A 15640-nucleotide genomic window follows, 5' to 3' on the forward strand; every position below is an offset into this window, starting at 1 on the left:
TAGCTCCTGCATGAGAAGCATTCTTTTTTTAAAATTGAAGTATAGGGACTTCCCTGGTGGTCCAGTGGTTAAGACTCCATGCTCTCAATGCAGGCGGCATGGGTTCAATCACTGGTAAGGGAAAAAAGATCCCTCATGTTGCACGGTGCAGCCAAAAAATAAAATAAAATATTAATAATAATAATAAATAAATTGAAGTATATTTGATTTACAATATTGTGTTAGCTTCAGGTGTACAGCAAAGTGATTCAGTTATACATACATATATTTTCTTCAGATACTTTCCATTATAATTTATTACAAGGTATTGAGTATAGTTCCCTGTGCTATATAGTAAACCCTTGTTGTTTATTTTATATATAGTGGTGTGTATCTATTAATCCCATACTCCTAATTTATCCCCCTCTTCCCCTTTGGTAACCATAAGTTTGTTTTCAAATGTCATATATTAACGCATATATGTGGAATCTAGAAAAATGGTACAGATGTACCAGTTTGCAAGGCAGAAATAGAGACGCAGATGTAGAGAACAAACGTATGGACACCAAGGGGGGAAAGCGGGGTGGCGGGGGGCGATGAATTGGGAGGCTGGGATTGACATATATACACTAATATGTATAAAATAGATAACTAATAAGAACCTGCTGTATAGCACAGGGAACTCTACTTCACTTAGCTGTACAGTAGAAACGAACACAACATTGTAAAACAACTATACCCCAATAAAAAAAAAAAGACAAACTGTAAGTTTGTTTTTTTGTTGTTGTTTTTGTTTTTGTTTTTAGAAATCTTTTCAAATTAGTGGGGGTTTTTTTGTTTGTTTTTAAATTTATTTATTTATTTATTTTTATTTTATTTTTTTGGCTGTGTTGGGTCTTCGTTTCTGTACGAGGGCCCTCTCTAGTTGCGGCAAGCGGGGGCCACTCTTCATCGCGGTGCGCGGGCCTCTCACTGTCGCGGCCTCTCTTGTTGCGGATCACAGGCTCCAGAGGCGCAGGCTCAGCAATTGTGGCTCACAGGCCTAGTTGCTCCGCGGCATGTGGGATCTTCCCAGACCAGGGCGCAAACCCGTGTCCCCTGCATTGGCAGGCAGATTCCCAACCACTGCGCCACCAGGGAAGCCCCTGTAAGTTTTTTTTGAAGTTTGTGACACGGTTTCTGTTTTGTAAATAAGTTCATTTGTATCATTTTTTTAAAATTCCACATAAAAGTGATATCATATAATATTTGTCTTTCTCTGTCTGACTTATTTCACTCAGTATGATAATCTCTAAGTCCATCCATGTTGCTGCAAATGGTAATATGCCATTCTTTTTTATGGCCAATATTCATATATATATATATATACACCACATCTTCTTTATCCATTCATCTGTTGATGGACATTTAGGTTGCTTCTATGTCTTGGCTATTGCAAATAGTGCTGCTATGTACATTGGGGTGTATATATCTACGCCCAGGAGTAGGTTTGCTGGATCATATGGTAGTTCTGTTTTTACATTTTAAAGGAATTCACATACTGTTTTCCATAGTGGCTGCACCAGTTTACATTCCCACCAACAGTGTAGGAGGGTTGCTGTATGGGAAGTATTCTTAAAGAGAGCAATCTAGTTCCTTCTGGAAAGCAACAGGGGTATTCTACCTGTAACATGTTTAATTAAATTAAGGTGTGCGCTCTTTATTTTTTTACCTTAAATTATTAATTTATTTGACCAGTTCTCTACTATAGATATTTCTTTTTCTGTAACAAGTAATGCCGCATTGAAATTCATTTACATATATAGTTGTGTATTTGGGAGAGTATTTCTGTAGACTTATTGCTAGAGAAGAATTTCTATGTTCAGTAGTAAGTAGATTTTTTAATTTGATAGATGCTGTGAAATTTTCTCCACAAAGCTCTGTGCCATTAGCAGTCCAAACACAAGTATGTGAGTGGTATTCCATTAAGGTGTGCACTTCTTAAATTATTCATTGATAAGAAATAATACAATTTACTATTAACTGTATATTATATCACTTTCACCAAAGCAATATTAGTCCATAGTTTTAAAATATCATATAACTGTTAAAGGCATGTACCAAAACACAACAATCTCCTGCCCTTTTCATCTTATTGTTCTCTGCCTTAAATGTAACTACTTAGGTATATATATAATTTTTTTACATATACATCTATATATATTTTTTTCACATATATAATTCAAGTACTATGAATGAACAGTCTTGTTGGTTGGTGGTCTTTATTTTAGAGCAAACAGGTGGCCAGCTGCCTTTTTCATCATGTAACCCTAAAGGTCATTCTCTATAGACATTTTTTCCTGAGGCTGTCCATCTTGCCATCTCCTGCCTGTGTTTATAAAACTGGTTACTGTTAGTCTGAAATTCAGTAGGGAAGGAAAATAGCTTTACTTTTCAGTATGCTGACTATCACTTACTTGTTTTAAATCTGTCATTTCATCCTCATTCTCCTCTATTCCTGGCATCCTCAAGTCCAGAGCCTCTGGTCTGATTTCTCCAAAGCATCCCTTCTGCTGAAAGTGTTGGGGAGGGAGAGGAGGGCCCTACTACTTAGAGTGTGAATGGCAACCTGGCAACCTGACTGTTGATTATACAGACTTTCAAACAATCCCCTGCTTTCGGTCCTCACACACACACATACACACACACTCACATGCCTCACTCTCTGACTTCTGAGGTACTTGGCACTTCTAATCCCTGAGCATTTCCAGGGTTCTGAGGGGGTAAATCAACTTCTTCCCATCAGTATCCCCTCTATAGGTACTCCTCCATCTTAAAATTGAAAATGTACTGATTATATTTAATATGTCACGGGGTGGGGAGAGATAGGAATTAGTCTTCAAATAAACCATAATCAGGACTTCCCTGGTGGTGCAGTGGTTAAGAATCCACCTGCCAATGCAGGGGACATGGGTTCGAGCCCTGGTCCAGGAAGATCCCACATGCTGCGGAGCAACTAAGCCCGTGCGCCACAGCTACTGAGCCCTCGTGCCACAACTACTGAAGCCCGTGCACCTAGAGCCCGTGCTCTGCAACAAGAGAAGCCACCACAATGAGAAGCCCATGCGCCGCAGTGAAGAGTAGCCCCTGCTCGCCACAACTAGAGAAAAGCCTGCGCATAGCAACGAAGACCCAACGCAGCCAAAAATTAAAAAAAAAAAAAACAACAATCAAAGCATCAGTTGGTTCGTTTTTTTGTCTATATGTGGTTATAAATCATACTTGTCATTTAATTAGAATTTATATTCTAATAGAAAAGTGCTGTTTATCCTCCATTAGTTAGGTATGACATGTCCTTTTTTAAATAGAAGTCAGTCTTTATAGGTAAGAAAGGCACCTTGAAGTAGCACTTGCCAGACGCCCTAACAGAACAGTGACCCTGTGCTATTGGTGAGGTCCAAGAACCTTGACTTAAACCTTTGAAACATTCTAGTAACTCCGGGAACACATGAGAGGTAGAGTTGAACTCTGTCTCAAGAGTGAACTGAAGTAGTGAAAGAGCCTCAGGATGGGATGAACTCTGAATATCTAATTCCATCCCTGGCTCGGAGGTATTAGAGACACCTGTCCTGGACACCTGGGATCCAGGTAGTAAGTTTGGGCAATCGATCTATACTCACTCTGTGCTCCTTGCCTTCCTAGCAAAGTACCAGAGAGCATAGGCAGTTTGGATTGGTGTGGCTGCCAGGTGGAAAATATCCAAGGCTGAATGGAAGCCATCATCGATATGGCCTCCAGGATTATAACACATTTATAGTTTCCTCCATTCCTATACAATGATAAGAAGTGGAGGATGTATGGATTTTGAATTGTGTGACACCTGAGGATAATCATCAAACCAACATATTCCTTGCCTGTTTTTCTCTTCTGATCTCTTATTTATATAAATATTGTTATTAAATCCAGAACAAAATAATGAGCTATAAAAGATTTTGACTTGATCATTTGATTTTATCTAAAAATAATCTTAAAACCCCAAATAGATAAGTAAATCCCATTCTTTAAATCCTAAAAATGTAGGTGGAGATCTTAGGTGGTGACCCTTTTCTAGTAAAACACTAAAGACAATCAAAATACTAAGAGCAATCTGAAACAATTGTAGAAAAATAAGATTCTAATATAGTTAAAGGAAAGCTTCAGTTTCAGGGTTAAAAATGGATGACCAGAGGTCTGAGTTTACCAAGGTGGCAATGTCCTCTTTGTCACAGCCCACAGTGGGCATGGTCTTTCCGAGAGTGGGGCTTCCTGGAAGACTTAGGCACAACCTGAGCTCTGAAGGCAAAGACCCTCATATATGGGTCTCAAAAGGAAGAGTCTTACATTTTCGCCCATGTGACCTAAAGAAATTACATAGGATTTTTGCATCTCGGTTGCCTTGTCTGTAAAATGGGATGATTACCTTGTAGGAGTGTTGTGAAGGTTAAAAGAATTAAACATTTAGAGGAGTGTCTGGCACTCCTCTAATTGTTAGCAATGATCACCTCACACATAAGAAAGGACAGAAACAGAAAAATGCATTTAAAAGTAGGAGGAGGGGCAGAATTAGCTAAAGGCCAAAGAGCCCAGGGTCCCTGCCTCTGGTTCTAAATTGTATTTCAATTCAGGAAATTCCAGGATTGCATCAGCCCAATAAGATAAGCAGCCTGTCATCTTACACTGTTTGCCAGGACGTGATGCTCTTTTTATATTAGGTTACTGTTCTAATATGAGTCACATATGTGAGCTACAGCTACTTCTGCAGATGGAATAGTGTTTCATCAAGGTACAGGAAATGCCCTTTCTCCTTTTTTCTCACCTTTAACCTGAAAATCATGTGGTATTTATTTCCTACGTATTAACTCTACAATTAACTCCAAATTACCCATGCTAGTAAAGGGAAAGAACAACACAGATGGTTATGAAGAGTGCTTCAAAAATCCCTTATAATTTATGACTTTCGTGTTTAGAATATTACATTTGAGAGTTGGTGTCTAAATGTTGTCGAAACAACATCAAGCAAAACAACTCTTTCTGGAAGACTGATCTCAGAGAAGTCAGAAAATTTATCCCATTCTCCATCCAATAATCTGGTACAAAACCATGCTGTTTTCCTCTTCTGAGCTAGGATGCACCGTAGCATCTGAATGGAGAAAACCAACAGCCTAACTTGCGTGGTTGTTCACTGTTTGGTTCACACCCTTCCTGTGGATAAGGAAGATGTTTAATCATTCCTGACAGTTGAACTTAATTGTGAATAGAGCCTCGGTCTCCTTATCATTCTGGAAGATTGTATATGATAGAAGGAAGTAACAAAAAAAATAATGAATTTATCTATGAGTTTAAATTGTTTTTTAAATGCACAAGTAGTATGGTTATGTAATATGAAGAAATCAGGTCTTTGACAATCTAGCCCTGTGCAAACTCGTTGATTAGATGTGTTTTCCCTCAAACCCCTGACAAAAAAAGGAAGGAAAGAAAGAATTATAGACTTGAAATCAATGATATTTAAATATACATATATATATACAGTTTCATTGAGTTGTAATTTTTTTATTGAATGAAGGAATCTTTAAATTCTTTAGCGCTTTACAATTTTCAAAGTTTTCACACACATGATTTCATATAACCCCATAATAACCCTTTTTTTTCCCCACCCCTGTATTGCCCTTCCTCCCTTCCCTCTCTCCACTGGTAACCACTAGTTTGTTCTCTATATCTGAGGATCTGCTTCTTTTTTGTTTTATTCACTAGTTTGTTTTATTTTTTAGATTCCACATATAAGTGATATCATACAGTATTTATCTTTCTCTGTCTGACTTTTTTCTCTTAGCATAACGCCCTCCAAGTCCATCTGTTGCTGCAAATGGCATTACTTCATTCTTTTTTATGGCTGAATAGTATTCTGTTGTATATATATATACCACATCTTCTTTATCCATTCATCTGTTGATGGACACTTAGGTTACTTCCATACCTTGGCAATTGTAAATAATGCTGCTGTGAACATTAGGGTGCATGTATCTTTTTGAATTCGTTTTTTTTTGTTTGTTTTTTTCCGAATAGATACCCGGGGTGGAATTGCTGGGTCATATGGTAGTTCTATTTTTAGTTTTTTGAGAAACCTCCATGGTGTTTTCCACAGTGGTTGCACCAATTTACATTCCCACCAACAGTGTAGGAAGGTTCCCTTTTCTCCACATCCTCACCAACATTTGTTATTTGTGTTCTTTTTGATGGTAGCCATTCTGACAGGTGTGAGGTGATATCTCATTGTGGTTTTCATTTGAATTTCCCTGATAATTTGTGATATTGAGCATCTTTTCATGTGCTTGTTGGCCATCTTCATTTCCTCTTTGGAAAAACGTCTCTTTGGTTCTTATGCCCATTTTTTAATTGGGTTTTTTTTTTTTTGATGTTGAGTTGTATGAGCTGTTTATATATGTTGGATATTAACCCCTTATCAGTCATATTATTTGCAAATATCTTCTCCTATTCAGTAGGTTTTCTTTTCCTTTTGTCAATGGTTTCTTTTGCTGCGCAAAAGCTTTTAAGTTTAATTAGGTCCTATTTGTTTATTTTTGCATTTGTTTCCTTTGCTTTAGGAGACGGATTCAAAAAACTATTGCTATGATTTATGTCAAAGTGTGTTCTGCCTATGTTTTCCTGTAGGAGTTTTATAGTATCTGGTCTTTTAGGTCTTTATTCCATTTTGAGTTTATTTTTGTGTATGGTGTTAGAGAATGTTCTGATTTTATTCTTTTACATGTTGCTGTCCAATTTTCCCAGCACCAGCTATTGAAGAGACTATCTTTTCTCCATTGTATATTCTTGCCTCCTTTGTCATAGATTAATTGATCATAAGTGTGGGAATTTATTTCTGATCTCTCTATCCTGTTCCATTGATCTATGTGTCTGTTTTTGTGCCAGTCCCATACTGTTTTGATTAATGTATAGTCTGAAGTCAGGGAGCATGATTCCTCCAGCTCTGCTCTTCTTTCTCAAGATAGTTTTGGCTATTCGAGGTCTTTTGTATTTCCATACCGACCTACACTCAGAGGTGGGGCCAAATCTAAAGCTGAACCCCGGGAGCTGTGCTAACAAAGAAAAGAAAGGGAAACCTCTCCCAGCAGCCTCAGGAGCAGCAGATTAAATCTCCACAATCAACTTGATGTACCCTGCATCTGTGGAATACCTGAATAGACAACAAATCATCCCAAATTGAGGAGGTGGACTTTGGGAACAACGATATATATATTTTTTCCCCTTTTTCTCTTTGTGTGAGTGTGTATGTGTATGCTTCTGTGTGAGATTTTGTCTGTATAACTTTGCTTTTACCATTTGTCCTAGGGTTCTGTCTGTCCGGGGGTTTTTTTGTTTTTTGTTTTTACTTAAAAAAATTTTTTTTCTTAATAATTATTTTTTATTTTAATAACTTTTATTTTATTTTATTTCATCTTCTTCTTTCTTTTCTTTCTTTTCTCCCTTTTATTCTGAGCCATGTGGAGGACAGGCTCTTGGTTCTCCAGCCAGGCATCAGGGCTGTGCCTCTGAGGTGGGAGAGCCAAGTTCAGCACACTGGGCCACAAGAGACCTCCCAGCTCCATGTAATATCAAATGGTGAAAATCTCCCAGAGATCTCCATCTCAACGCAAAAACCCAGCTCCACTCAACAACCAGCAAGCTACAGTGCAGGACACCCTATGCCAAAGAACTAGCAAGACAGGAACACAACCCGATCCATTAGCACAGAGGCTGCCTAAAATCATAATAAGGCCACAGACACCCCAAAACACACCACCAAATGTGGACCTGCCCACCAGAAAGACAAGATCCAGCCTCATCCGCCAGAACACAGGCACTAGTCCCCTCCACCAGGAAGCCTACACAGCCCACTGAACCCACCTTAGACACTGGGGACAGACACCAAAAACAACAGAAACTACGAACCTGCAGCCTGTGAAAAGGAGACCCCAAACACAGTAAGTTAAGCAAAATGAGAAGACAGAGAAACACACAGCAGATGAAGGAGCAAAGCAAAAACCCACCAGACCTAACAAATGAAGAGGAAATAGGCAGTCTACCTGAAAAACAATTCAGAAAAATGATAGTAAAGATGATCCCAAATCTTGGAAATAGAATGGAGAAAATACAAGAAACGTTTAACAACGACATAGAAGACCTAAAGAGCAAACAAACAGTGATGAACAACACAATAAATGAAATTTAAAATTCTCTAGAAGGAATCAATAGCAGAATAACTTAGGCAGAAGAACGGATAAGTGACCTGGAAGATAAAATAGTGGAAATAACTACTGCAGAGCAGAATAAAGAAAAAAGAATGAAAAGAATTGAGGACAGTCTCAGAGATCTCTGGGACAACATTAAATGCACCAACATTCGAATTATAGGGGTCCCAGAAGAAAAAGAGAAAAAGAAAGGGACTGAGAAAATATTTGAAGAGATTATAGTTGAAAACTTCCCTAATATGGGACAGGAAATAGTTAATCAAGTCCAGGAAGCACAGAGAGTCCCATACAGGATAAATCCAAGGAGAAACACGCCAAAACACATATTAATCAAACTATCAAAAACACAACGACCCAAAACCTACGGGATACAGCAAAAGCAGTTCTAAGAGAGAAGTTTATAGCAATACAATCCTACCTTAAGAAACAAGGAACATCTCAAATAAACAACCTAACCTTACACCTAAAGCAATTAGAGAAAGAAGAACAAAAAAACCCCAAAGTTAGCAGAAGGAAAGAAATCATAAAGATCAGATCAGAAATAAATGAAAAAGAAATGAAGGAAACGATAGCAAAGATCAATAAAACTAAAAGCTGGTTCTTTGAGAAGTTAAACAAAATTGATAAACCATTAGCCAGACTCATCAAGAAAAAAAGGGAGAAGACTCAAATCAATAGAATTAGAAATGAAAAAGGAGAAGTAACAACTGACACTGCAGAAATAGAAAGGATCATGAGAGATTACTACAAGCAACTGTATGCCAATAAAATGAACAACCTGGAATAAATGGACAAATTCTTAGAAATGCACAACCTTCAGAGACTGAACCAGGAGGAAATAGAAAATATGAACAGACCAATCACAAGCACTGAAATTGAAACTGTGATTAAAAATCTTCCAACAAACAAAAGCCCAGGACCAGATGGATTCACAGGCGAATTCTATCAAACATTTAGAGAAGAGCTAACACCTATCCTTCTCAAACTCTTCCAAAATATTGCAGAGGGAGGAACACTCCCAAACTCATTCTACAGGGCCACATCACTCTGATACCAAAACCAGACAAAGATGTCACAAAGAAAGAAAACTACAGGCCAATATCACTGATGAACATAGATGCAAAAATCATCAACAAAATACTAGCAAACAGAATCCAACAGCACATTAAAAGGATCATACACCATGATCAAGTGGGGTTTATCCCAGGAATACAAGGATTCTTCAATATACACAAATCAATCAACGTGATACACCATATTAACAAATTAAAGGAGAAAAACCATATGATCATCTCAATAGATGCAGAGAAATCTTTCAACAAAATTCAACACCGATTTATGATAAAAACCCTCCAGAAAGTAAGCATAGAGGGAACTTTCCTCAACATAATAAAGGCCATATATGACAAACCCACAGCCAACATCATCCTCAATGGTGAAAAACTGAAACCATTTCCACTAAGAACAAGACAAGGTTGCCCACTCTTACCACTATTATTCAACACAGTTTTGGAATTTTAGCCACAGCAATCAGAGAAGAGAAAGAAATAAAAGGAATCCAAATCGGAAAAGAAGTAGTAAAGCTGTCACTGTTTGCAGATGACATGATACTATACATAGAGAATCCTAAAGATGCTACCAGAAAACTCCTAGAGCTAATCAATGAATTTGGTAAAGTAGCAGGATACAAGATTAATACAGAGACATCTCTTGCATTCCTATACACTAATGATGAAAAATCTGAAAGTGAAATTAAGAAAACACTCCCATTTACCATTGCAACAAAAAGAATAAAATACCTAGGAATAAACCTACCTAAGGAAACAAAAGACCTGTATGCAGAAAATTATGACACTAATCAAAGAAATTAAACTTGATACAAATAGATGGAGAGATATACCATGTTCTTGGATTGGAAGAATCAACATTGTGAAAATGACTCTACTACCCAAAGCAATCTACAGATTCAATGCAATCCCTATCAAACTACCACTGGCATTTTTCACAGAACTAGAACAAAAAATTTCACAATTTATATGGAAACACGAAAGACCCCAAATAGCCAAAGCAATCCTGAGAAAGAAAAACGGAGGTGGAGGAATCAGGCTCCCTGACTTCAGACTATACTACAAAGCTACAGGAATCAAGACAGTATGGTACTGGCACAAAAACAGAAATATAGATCAGTGGAGCAGGACAGAAAGCCCACAGATAAACCCACAGACATATGGTCACCTTATCTTTGATAAAGGAGGCAAGAATATACAGTGGAGAAAAGACAGCCTCTTCAATAAGTGGTGCTGGGAAAACTGGACAGGTACATGTAAAAGAAAGAAATTAGAACACTCCCTAACACCATACACAACAATAAACTCAAAATGGATTAAAGACCTAAATGTAAGGCCAGACACCATCAAACTCTTAGAGGAAAACATAGGCAGAACACTCTATGACATAAATTACAGCAAGATCCTTTTTGACCCACCTCCTAGAGAAATGGAAATAAAAACAAAAATAAAGAAATGGGAGCTAATGAAAGTTAAAAGCTGTTTCACAACAAAGGAAACCATAAACAAGACCAAAAGACAACCTTCAGAATGGGAGAAAATATTTGCAAATGAAGCAACTGACAAAGGATCAATCTCCAAAACATACAAGCAACTCATGCAGCTCAATATCAAAAAAACAAAAAACCCAATCCAAAAATGGGCAGAAGACCTAAATAGACATTTCTCCAAAGAAGATATACAGATTGCCAACAAACACATGAAAGAATGCTCAACATCATTAATCATTAGAGAAATGCAAATCAAAACTACATTGAGATGTCATCTCACACCGGTCAGAATGGCCATCTTCAAAAAATCTACAAACAGTAAATGCTGGAGAGGGTGTGGAGAAAAGGAAACCCTCTTGCACTGTTGGTGGGAATGTAAATTGATACAGCCAGTATGGAGAACAGTATGGAGGTTCCTTAAAAAACTAAAAATAGAACTACCATATGACCCAGCAGTCCCACTACTGGGCATATACCCTGAGAAAACCATAATTCAAAAAGAGTCATGTACCAAAATGTTCACTGCAGGTCTATTTACAATAGCCAGGACATGGAAGCAGCCTAAGTGTCCATCAACACATGAATGGATAGAGAAGATGTGGCACATATACACAATGGAATATTACTCGCCGTAAAAAGGAACAAAACTGAGTTATTTGGAGTGAGGTGGATGGGCCTAGAGACTCTCATACAGAGTGAAGTAAGTCGGAATGAGAAAAACAAATACCCTATGCTAACACATATATATGGAATGTAGAAAAAAAAATGGTCAGAAGAACCTAGGGGCAAGACGGACATAAAGATGCAGACCTACTAGAGAAAGGACTTGAGGATACGGGAAGGGGGAAGGGTAAGCTGGGACAAAGTGAGAGAGTGGCATGGACATATATACACTACCAAATGTAAAATAGATAACTAGTGGGAAACAGCCACATAGCAGAGGGAGATCAGCTTGGTGGTTTGTGACCACCTAGAGGGGTGGGATAGGGAGGGTGGGATGGAGGGAGATGCAAGAGGGAAGATATATAGGGACATATGTATATGTATAACTGATTCACTTTGTTATAAAGCAGAAACTAACACAGCATTGTAAAGCAATTATACTCTAATAAAGATGTTAAAAAAAAGGAATACTTATACTGGAATAAAGTATTAGTTGTTTATCTGAAATGCAAATTTAACTGTCCTGTGTTTTATCTGGCAACCCTAACCTAGGGAGGTTTGAACTACAAAACAGTTTAGCTTAGAAATGAGTTGGTGTCGGCCCAAATGGAACTAGTTGTGCAGGGCACTGACGTCTGACTGAGGGAAGGATTGCCACGTGCCAGTCACTGTCTTGACAGAATGATGTTACCTTAGGACATGGGAATTTTGGATTCAGTAAAGCTAATTAGCCTCATTATTCAGACTTTTTTGATGTTTTACAACTTTCCATCAGTATATTATTCTGATTTTTTTTCCTTAATTTGTTATCAAACTTGTTTTTGAACAATCCAGTGTATGTTAGCCATGCTAAGGTGCTAAGACATTTATAAAATTAGCCTAGCAAAGTCCCAACTAGATCTAATAAAAAAGCATTACAATAAAGGTAGGTTTGAATAGAACAAGCAATATGTCACATTCTGGGGTATAAATAATTAATATATTGAGGAACACAATATCCTTCCTAATTTAGTCATAGATTTAATGCAGTACAATTAAAATATCGATGGAAACTTCTATAGAAAATAGGAAACTATTTACAGAAAAACAAATAGTAAGAATTCCAGAAACTATTTTTAGTGGAAAAGCAGTATCTTTTTGAATATAAAACACATACATTTTTTTTAAAATTTATTTATTTATTTTTGGCTGTGCTGGGTCCCCGTTTCTGCGCGAGGGCCCCCTCCAGCTGCGGCAAGCGGGGGCCACTCCCCACCGCGGCGCGCAGGCCTCCCACCACCACGGCCCCTCCCGTTGCGGAGCACAGGCTCCAGGCGCGCAGGCCCAGCAGCCATGGCTCACGGGCCCAGCCGCTCCGTGGCATGCGGGATCCTCCCAGACCAGGGCTCGAACCCGCGTCCCCCGCACCGGCAGGCAGACTCCCAACCACTGCACCACCAGGGAAGCCCACACATACATATTAAAAAAATTTTTATAAACAGAAATAAAAGTTAATGATACAGATAATGTAAAAATAGAACCAAACAATTCAAAGTTTTACATGAGTGGCTGGATTTGACTTTCTTCCTTTTTCTTCTTCTTTATATCCCCATTCCCATTTCACACTCACACACCCAAATGGAAAGAAATCCTTGGTAAGACTTTGCACTAAAAATTGGCCACAAGAAGTAGTCACCATCTGCAAAGGAAAGCTTTGTCTCATAGATCAGGGGTCCCCAACCCCCGGGGCTGTGGACCAGTATTGGTCCACGGCCTGTTAGGAACCGGGCCGCACAGCAGGAGGTGAGCAGTGGGCGAGCAGGTGAAGCTTCATATGCCTGCCACTCCCCATCCCTCCCCATAGCTGCATTACCGCCTGAACCATATGCCCCCCCTCCAAAGCCCTGTCCATGGAAAAACTGTCTTCCACAAAACAGGTCTCTGCTGCCAAAAAGGTTGGGGACCGCTGTCATAGATGCTTCACTCCCCAGGACCTGAAGGAGTGAAACCTCCTCCCAAGATGCGAAGGCCTTGAGCAGACACCGCTGCGCCGGGGAACACGCAGGACTTCAGGGATCCGACTCCAGCCCTCAAGGACAGTGCCAGGAAGGAGAAAAATATCAGGACCCTGTGTGCAGGAGAAGGAGGCCCAAGGGAGAAGAAGGAAAGTCCTAGATGTCCGTCTGAGGGAGACCCTGGACTGAAAGGTAACTCAATATGAAAAGCAAAGAAAAGTTTTGCCCTACAGACTTGTGCCTCACACACAAGGTAGCATACAACACCTACTGTTAACACAATAAAAGCAAATCACAGAAGTGTGTATGAGGTGTACGACCTTGTGTGTAAGAAAAGAAGGTAGAGAATATATGTTCATTTTTACTTGTATCTGCACTGAAAGGATACGTAAGAAACTAATAAAAGTGATTACCTGTAGAGGACAGGGCAGATGAGGTGGATAGGAAAGAGCAGGAGAAAAGACTTCAACACACACTTCTTTAACATTTTATTATGGCAAAATTTCAAATATATATATAAAGACTAGTATAATAAACCTACAGGGACTCATTATGCAGCTTCAACAATTATTAATATTTTGTCAGTCTTATTTCACTATTTCCTACATATTTTGAAATTTTTAATGGAATTTTGATTATTTTAATTTTTGTTCCATAGTGTATATACCATTTGAAATAAATTCATAACGTTAAAAAGAGATTGGAAAAAAGATGAGATGAGACAAGTTTAGACAATTCCTTTTTAGTTTACTGTAAAGGGAAAGTGAGAATTCAGGATTCTAAATTGCGATCAGGAGTGTTTTCTTGTCGTGTTTTTTTAATTTTTTTATTATTTTTTTTTTAAATTTTATTTATTTATTTATTTTTGGCTGCTTTGGGTCTTCATTGCTGTGCACCGGCTTTCTCTAGCTGCGGTGAGCGGGGGGTACTCTTCACTGTGGCACGCAGGCTTCTCATTGCCATGGCTTCTCTTGTTGCAGAGCATGGGCTCTAGGCACGCAGGCTTCAGTAGTTGTGGCACGCAGGCTCAGTAGTTGTGGCAAACGGGCTTAGTTGCTCCACGGCATGTGGGATCTTCCCGGACCAGGGCTTGAACCCATGTCCCCTGCACCAGCAGGCAGATTCTTAACTACTGTGCCAGCAGGGAAGTCCCTGTTGTGTTTTTTTAAAAATAGGAGATATAAAAGGCATTTTGTGTGCTGATAGGGAAAAATGCAGTAGAGAGGGAAATAGAATAATGCAAGAGAGAAAGGTGAGATTTGCTAAAACAGTATTCTAGAGAAGGTGAGAAGAGATGGCATCTGAAACATTGATGGGGGGGATTTCCCTAGCTAAGAAAACATTTACAAAAGACATACCTGATAAAAAACTGTTATCCAAACTTTAAAGAACTCTTAAAACTCAACAACATAAAAACAAATAACCCAACTAAAAAATGGACCAAAGACCTTAACAGACACCTCACCAAAGAAGATATACAGATAGCATATAAGCATATGAAAAAATACTCCATATCTTATATCATCAGGGAAATGCAAGTTAAAATGAGATACCACTACATATGCATATATATTGTACACATATTAGAATGGCCAAAATCCAGAACACTGACACAGCTAATGCCGAAGAGGATGAGGACCAATAGGAACTCTCATTCATTGTTGGTGGGAATGCAAAATACTATAGTACAATCACTTTGGAAGACAGTTGGCTGTTTCTTACAAAACTAAACATACTCTTACCATTAGATCCAGCAATTGTGCTCCTTGATATCTACCCAAAGGAGCTGAAAATGAAAAACCTGCATAAGGATGTTTATGGCAGCTTTATTCACAATTGGCAGAACTTGGAAGCAACCAAGATGTCCTTCAGTAAATGAACGGATAAATCAACTAAGGTACATAGAGACAGTGTAATATTATTTGGTGCTAAAAAGAAAGGAGTTATCAAGTCAAGAAAAGTCATGGAGGAAACTTAAATGAGTATTACTAAGTGAATGAAACCAATGTGAAAAGACTACACACTGTATGAGTCCAAGTTTTGGAATACTGGAAAAGACAAAACTATGGAAACAGTAAAAAGATCAGTGGTTGCTAAGGGGAGGGAGGGATGAATAGGCAAGGCATAGAGGATTTTTAGGGCAGTAAAACTACTCTGTGTGATACTATAATGGTGGCTATACA

This window comes from Balaenoptera acutorostrata, chromosome 3 (assembly GCF_949987535.1).
Source record: "Balaenoptera acutorostrata chromosome 3, mBalAcu1.1, whole genome shotgun sequence".
Classification (NCBI taxonomy): domain Eukaryota; kingdom Metazoa; phylum Chordata; class Mammalia; order Artiodactyla; family Balaenopteridae; genus Balaenoptera; species Balaenoptera acutorostrata.